The sequence below is a fragment of the Strix uralensis genome, chromosome 9, assembly GCF_047716275.1.
Source record: "Strix uralensis isolate ZFMK-TIS-50842 chromosome 9, bStrUra1, whole genome shotgun sequence".
Taxonomy (NCBI): Eukaryota; Metazoa; Chordata; class Aves; order Strigiformes; family Strigidae; genus Strix; species Strix uralensis.
Genome location: NC_133980.1, coordinates 15,842,350 through 15,849,231, shown reverse-complemented (window position 1 = coordinate 15,849,231; position 6,882 = coordinate 15,842,350). Strand labels below are relative to the sequence as shown.

Genomic DNA, 6,882 nt, shown 5'->3' with positions numbered 1-6,882 from the left:
CTCCATAAAGTCTGCACTGTCATGAGGCTCCTGTTGTATAGCATACAACTGATAAATCAGCCCAATTTAGATTATTTTTTGGTTGTTTAATGGAAAGCTGCCTTTATCGGGTAATGTTGAAGCTAATTAAATAGCAAACTACATATATATTTTTTAAAAAGTGTTTTCTGGTGTTTTAAAGGGCAAACAATGCAGCCTCAGACTTGAAGGACTAGCAGTTTTTGGGGTGTATTCTGGTAAATAAACTCAATAGGTCACTGTTCATTTTTTGCACCCTGAAAATTTGGTGTCTATATGTGCAAAATGGGCCTGTGCTTGTTTCCAAAGTCAGGACTGTTTCCACACACAGGCCAGGACCAGTTACCTTAAAATGAAAGCTCACTTCCCCATCACTGTACTACATATAATAGAATATTGGCCCCAATTAGCCTTGGTTTCTAATTGTACCTGACACAGCAAAGGCCCCCAGTGAGAGGCAGTCCCAGCCCCATGCACTTTAAAATGCAGTACGGTCAAAATTCATACAAAATCCTTGCATAAGAGGAAGCCTAGACAACTCATTTTCTTCCCTACTGAAGAATACTTCAATAACTTGATTTCTTGGGGACTGAAGAAAATTACAGGATCATGGGTGTTTTTTTACTTTATTCCTCTGTAAATACAGACTGACTTGTTAACAGGAGAAGGAAGAGAGGGTTCCCAGCAGTCTGCATCTTTAACACTAGAGTCTGTATCTCTATCGCTCTGCTGCTCCTGGAGGCAGCTCTTAACTGCAAACTCCAGCGTGATGTGGCTCAGAGACAACCAGCCTCGTTGCTGAGCACCGTGATTTTTTTGCAGCAAACAGGCAGCTTGTTTAAACCACCACAGAGCAGGGGCAGCGCCTGCAAGAGCTGAGGTAATAATTTTTACATTAAATATCTGGCAAAGATGTGGGATACGGACAGGGGGAAGGGACATGGAGGGAGGGAGGAGCTGCAGAAAATGACAGTGAAAAATGAAGAAACAGTCTTTTAAAATAAATCCACTGTTTCTCAGGAATGTGTGACACTGCAGCAAGACTGGAGATAGAGTAGGGAAGGCAGGAAGACTGCACATCTGCATTCTGCACATTTTGTTCTAATATGCTCTTTTGCCTTAATCTTTTTGTTGTTTTTCAGGCTGGCTGCAAAGTTTTGCAAAAGGCTCCCACTGCCAAAGTCAACCCAAGAGACAGGGTACTGTGGTGGTACTTCTTATCTAGAGACTTTTTTTTTTCTATTTTGTTTTTTCTGAGATGGGCTGCTAAAGAAATAAAGCCCCATGTAATTTCCAGCAATGACAACTGAATCAGTTCTTTTGCTTAAAAAAAAAAAAACCTCCCTCATTTTCATATTTCCATATTTAATTTTTGCACTTGCATGTACATTTCTGTTATCTTCTAGCCACATGTTGCTATTTGTCTCTGTAGTGGAGAATTTCTTCTTTTTTTTTTTTTTTTTTGACTGTGGGCTATGTGAAGCCTGACTTGCATGTAAAAGATCCACAGGGAAAAAAACCCTCCAGTCCTCACTGAACTAAAGGGGGCTGGCATGCTGCATGCTTTGTGAGAACACTCCACACTCACCACCACCTTGGGTAGCACGTGGTGCATAAGTGCAGCATCAGACACCTACAGACCAACATCATGTCTCCAGTACAAGGCCCCAGAAAAAATCAACAGGCATGGGCAAGGAGGGACGATGGGAGGCTGAAAAAAATTAGCAGCCACTGGCTGTTCCAAAAATCAGCCAGATTTGGCCAACCAAACACTGTCTAACGCTCAGCCAGCCACTATGCAACTTCCACAGAGTACAACTGCCAAAACTTGGGTAGAAGGAGAGCTCTGGGATTTATGAGACCATTCCAAGCAATCTTGCTGCATTTAGACTGTTTACGTTAGTCACCCTTCAGCTATCTGACTTTCAATGAGATTCAGGCTCCTAAGATATTTGGGTGCTTTTGAAAAGGTTACATGCAGTCACAAGCAGGCAGCCAAGACTCCTGCGTTCACTTAGAATTAGTGAGGCAGCTATTGTTATGATACATCTTAACTCAGTGGCAGCAGCGCTTGGACAGACATAATTTCTGTGGTGCTTGCTGGCAGACAAGATTTCAGACAGACTCTGGTTATGATTTAGTTTTGGTCTACATGTTCAGGGCTCAGTCAAACTCCTTCTGCAGCCAACACAGAGACTGCCTTCAACAGGAGAGAGAGTAAATGCAATCAGTTTTCTGTTTGAATAATATTTCGGTGGTTGTTTTGTCAGTGGACCACAGCTACTCACGGTCTGCTCTGATCTGCCCCCAGACTGCAGACAACTCTGGTTTGCCCACATAAGATGTATTCAGTGAATTTGTCCTGTGAGTTTTTCTTCTGCAGAGGAGACATACCTCCAGCTCCAGCATCTTACTGCTGCTTCTGGTGCCATCGTGGGACTGCCAAATCCACCAGCGCTCCTGGTCTCCAACAGGCATGTTCTGTCCCTGCAGCAGAAAAGAATGTTTAATACAAGGGTTTTTTTCCCCCTGACAACAGAGTTGGAAAGTAATACTCCAGAAATACAACAGTGCTCGCCTGGTATTGATCTCTCTCCCATCTCAATTTAGTTTTCTGTATGTCCGTATTTACAAGTCTTCCCTCCATGGCATCCAGATGCCAGCCAAGTCACTGAACTGTGGTTCCCAGTGTTTGTGAAGTGATTGCTGATAATTTATGAAGAGTATGCTATCTTGTATGGCAATTGCCAGGTTTTGAACTTAAATAAGTTACAAGTAAAACAAGTGTGAAAGTAAGACTCTAGAAAATATTTGAAAATTAAGGAAAAATTAATGGGCTTTCGTGCAGTTTCTTCAACTTGTAAATGTGAATCTACCTGCAACTAATATTGAATTGCCGCTATAAACATGAAATATGATAAAGTAATTAGATGACTATTTCTATTAAATATAATTACTAATGAGAAGAAAAAAGAAGTGGGTTGTTTTTGTTTTGTTTGGGGTTCTTTTTGAGAGGGCTGTGTGTGTGTAATTTGGGAGTTTAAACTAGTCCATTCCTATGAAAATCCTGAAATTCAGCCAAAAATATCATGGTATTACACACTTTTCTCCTGCACCTCTATTCATGTCTTATGGCAAATGCAGCATTTTCCTCCTGGAGCAGTTAACATAAAAGATCTTGGTTAAGAGAAGCTTTTCTTCTGGAAAAGATAATCTGCCTTCAAAGTTATAAGTTAAACAATCCAGTGGTCTAATTGACTGAACATTTACAAATAATAATTGAATTTGTGCCAAACTATGTGAAAAAGATTTATGTTCCGCTTCCCCAAACTGTTTCTCCCTCATTTTTTTTGCGTGTGTGTGCATGTGTGAACTGAATCTTTGGGAACTCCTTCCAGTTGATGCATCATTGAGGTGGTTAAGCACATTGCATTATGGCAGTCTGTCACATCAGTGTTTCACACTGAAATACTGGACTTGACACATCACTGGAAAAGGAACTCATACAATCCAAAATCCAGAGTTATGTTTCTTTTGAAACTTGATTCCGAAGACAGAATTTTCACCTACTTAACTCAAATTGCAGGAAAAAAAAAAAAAAAGAAAAAAAAAGAGGAGGTTTAAGTAATTATAATACAGCTTTTTAAACATGAAAAATAATTTGCATGAAAATAATAGCATCTTGATGGTCCTGCCATTGAGTGGAAGCAGACAATGCTCTGTAAATACCCCTATTTATTTTGGTGAACATTTTTAAAGTAGTTATAGAAGGACAATACAGGGGACAGAATCTGAATCTGCAGCAAACAAAATGTAATGCATTGCCATATTTTTATGCAACAATGTCTTGAATATAAGGAGTCCTTAAAGCTTTCACTAGCACACGAACTCTTACCTTAACCCTTGACATTGATGGAAATTTAGCCTACGAACAACCTTCCTAAGACAATGTTTCTTTCAACAGCCATGTGATCTACTCCTCACATGAAGACCTGTAGTAGTTTCAGGGGTGTATCTTGTATTTCCAAAGGAAGTACTGCAAGTCCATTGAAATGCAAAGCTTAACTTCAAGAGTTGTGCAGAATATGCTCCCTTCCAATGGCATCACAGCAAGGGAGGCAAAGGCAGGAAATTTTTGACTTTGTAAAATGGCAGTTTTCCTATGTCTACAAAAAACCCCACAAACAAAAAAATCTTTTACCACATTCTGCAACTTTAACTGTTTGCACGTGGTAACCTGCCACATTGGCCAAATAAGAGTGCACTGAACATACACCAGATTGAATGTAATCACCTTTAACTTTAACCAGAGTGTATCAGAATATCTCTGTGGTAATTTCATCATGAAAAAAAAATTGTCAAGATTATGAACAACCATGTTTCAACACTGTAGTGCAAAAGAGTTAGGAAAAGGACCTGGAAATTCCAGGTTTTTAGCTTTAATCAGCATACAATAATGTGGATGAGTAATTAATATGGAAACAAGGGCGAAGATGGATTGTCACAGTTTGGAGGAAAAAGACTGCCATCTGGACAATATTGCCAGCTCAAGATTGTATGTAAGTCTCAGTTATTTAGTGTTTGTCTGTGACAATGGAGGACATGCAATATATTGTCTAACGATAAAAAGACAACATTTGTAACCCTTAATAATATCGGAGAATGCTTGAAAATGTGACACATTAGCTTTTATTATATGCATTGCATGTGTTGTTTCTATTATTTTCATCTAAACTTTTTCAGAACTGAATTAATGATTTTTAAGCACTTTTGGGTTAACAATAGCATTTGTTGAAATTTAAAGAATTTTCTACACTTTGTCATGCTTTACAAAGCTCTTGTGCAAGGAATGAGAAGTGTTAAAATAATCTTAAATCTTCAGTGGATTCTAAAGAATATCTGTTGTTTGAATACCCCATGGCATTCTAGCTTCAAATCTCATGCCAGTTCTTTCTCTGCTTCCTTCCCTCTATCTCAGAATCATCTGCAAATGACTCTCTCTTGCCATCCACAGTTTTCTTGTGATAAAGTCCTGCCTCTTACAATAGTCCACCTCAGATCTCCTGAGTTTATACTATGCATGCAAGGCCTCACAGGGTTCTCTAAGATTTACACAGCTGTGGCAAACAGCTTCAAAATTAACCACATGACCTTCCCCAAAATGCTCAAAGAGCTCACATTCCTTACTGCAGACAAAAGAATCAAATGCATTTGAAGGCCCTAGGGCCATGATTGTTTTTTAGCTATCAGGCATAAAAATCCCTCCCTCTACTTTTTCAGAGGACTCCATTTCACCAGTGCCTTTTTATCTGCTCTCTGCATTCTACCCCATCTTCCATCTCCATGAAGAAACCATCTCTACCAGAGGGTCAATAAATATGAACATTGAGGAAAGAGTGGTCACGTTTATCCAGAAGAAACAGAGCTGATAAATTAATACCAAATTCACAGCTGAGAGCAGAATACCGACTACAATCTTTTATGAGCTTCCATGAAGTTGCAAATATCCCTCATACCCTTCTAACTTCAGTCTAATTGATAGCCCACTACAGGATAAGGCCTAAACCTTTATAATATTAGGCTTAATATTCTGATTTATAATTAATTATTACAGTGAACACCTTCATTACCTTCTATCTCATCTCAAGATTCATTCTGCATGAATGAAATTCCTGCGGAAAAAGTACGTTTTCTACAGAAATTTACATTCAAGATGGATGTCGAACTGAAGAGCAGAAGGACAAACATTCTTGGAGTGCACCAGGGAGCACCTCTAGGGCTGTTCTGGGTACTCCCTAGAAGAGGAGGCTGGCAGGTGCTCGATATAGTCCTTGTCAGCTTAGTCATGTTTCATGTAAGCTAAAATACAGCAAATTCATATGATGGGTCTTTGTCCCTTAACGGATATGCAGTCCTTGTCCAACTCTCATTGGCTCAGTAAAATAGGACTGGTTTCTTGGCCAAATTGCCTTATAAGGCCACAGCAGGGTCTGGATTTACCCATTACCACAGGGTTTAATGACCTTAAGCACAACACTGAATTACACCTCCAATTGCTATTTCCATCTGATTAAGCACTGAAAAATGCAGAATGCTGGGTACATACATACAGCACTGGTAAAAGAACTAACACACTGAGCCATAGCATGCAGTATTTAATCCTTGTTCAACACAATTCATGATTATTTACTGAAGCATTCAGAAAGGGATGCGTTACGACAAAGCTACTGAACAGAAAAAGCTGTTCTGTTAAAAAAAAATAAAATTGAAGTACTTAGCAATAAACTTTTATGAAATCTATCTCTGAAGTGATCTCATGAAGCCACTACTCCCACTACCCGTACTAAAAACTCACCAAAGTCATGACTGTGCAAATAACTACTCAGGAATGAGAGAAATGGGTTCAAAGCTTTGCTCTTGGCCATAATGTAAAGCAAATTAAATGAAAACTTCACAGAGCTCAACGTGCAAAATAATTGTCAGTTTTACCATTGTGGCATAACAGGCTGAAGTTCATTCAAATGGTCATCAACTAGTCTAGAAGTTTATCTAAACTGGGCATCACAGTCATTAAGAAATTCAGTGGAAGTGAAAGGTAGGGTATGGATGTAGAACAATACTACCATTTTTAAATTACTAAAATAGAGCTTTGAGTTATAATAAGAACCAGAGCTAAAAGTTGAATGCCAGCTTTTTTTTTGTTTTGTTTTAAGCTTTCATGTTGACCTCTGCTCTACACAAACTTAAATCTGTTTTACATCAGAAGCTTCAGGGACAGGAGAGTACATGGGAAAAGAACATGTCTGGGAGTTTAGAGAGGACTGGCTAAATTTTTTGAGCTCCAGTGGGATTGGTGACATAACT

The 6,882-nt window shown here is 39.0% G+C and overlaps 1 long non-coding RNA gene across 1 annotated transcript; it reads left to right on the top strand.

Moving 5' to 3' along the window:
* Window positions 1-719: 719 nt before the first annotated feature.
* LOC141947268 (uncharacterized) lies at window positions 720-1,324 on the top strand. The gene is made up of 2 exons (XR_012630064.1): window positions 720-898; window positions 1,161-1,324. It is a non-coding gene; the product is annotated as an uncharacterized LOC141947268 (long non-coding RNA).
* The last annotated feature ends 5,558 nt before the right edge of the window (window positions 1,325-6,882 follow it).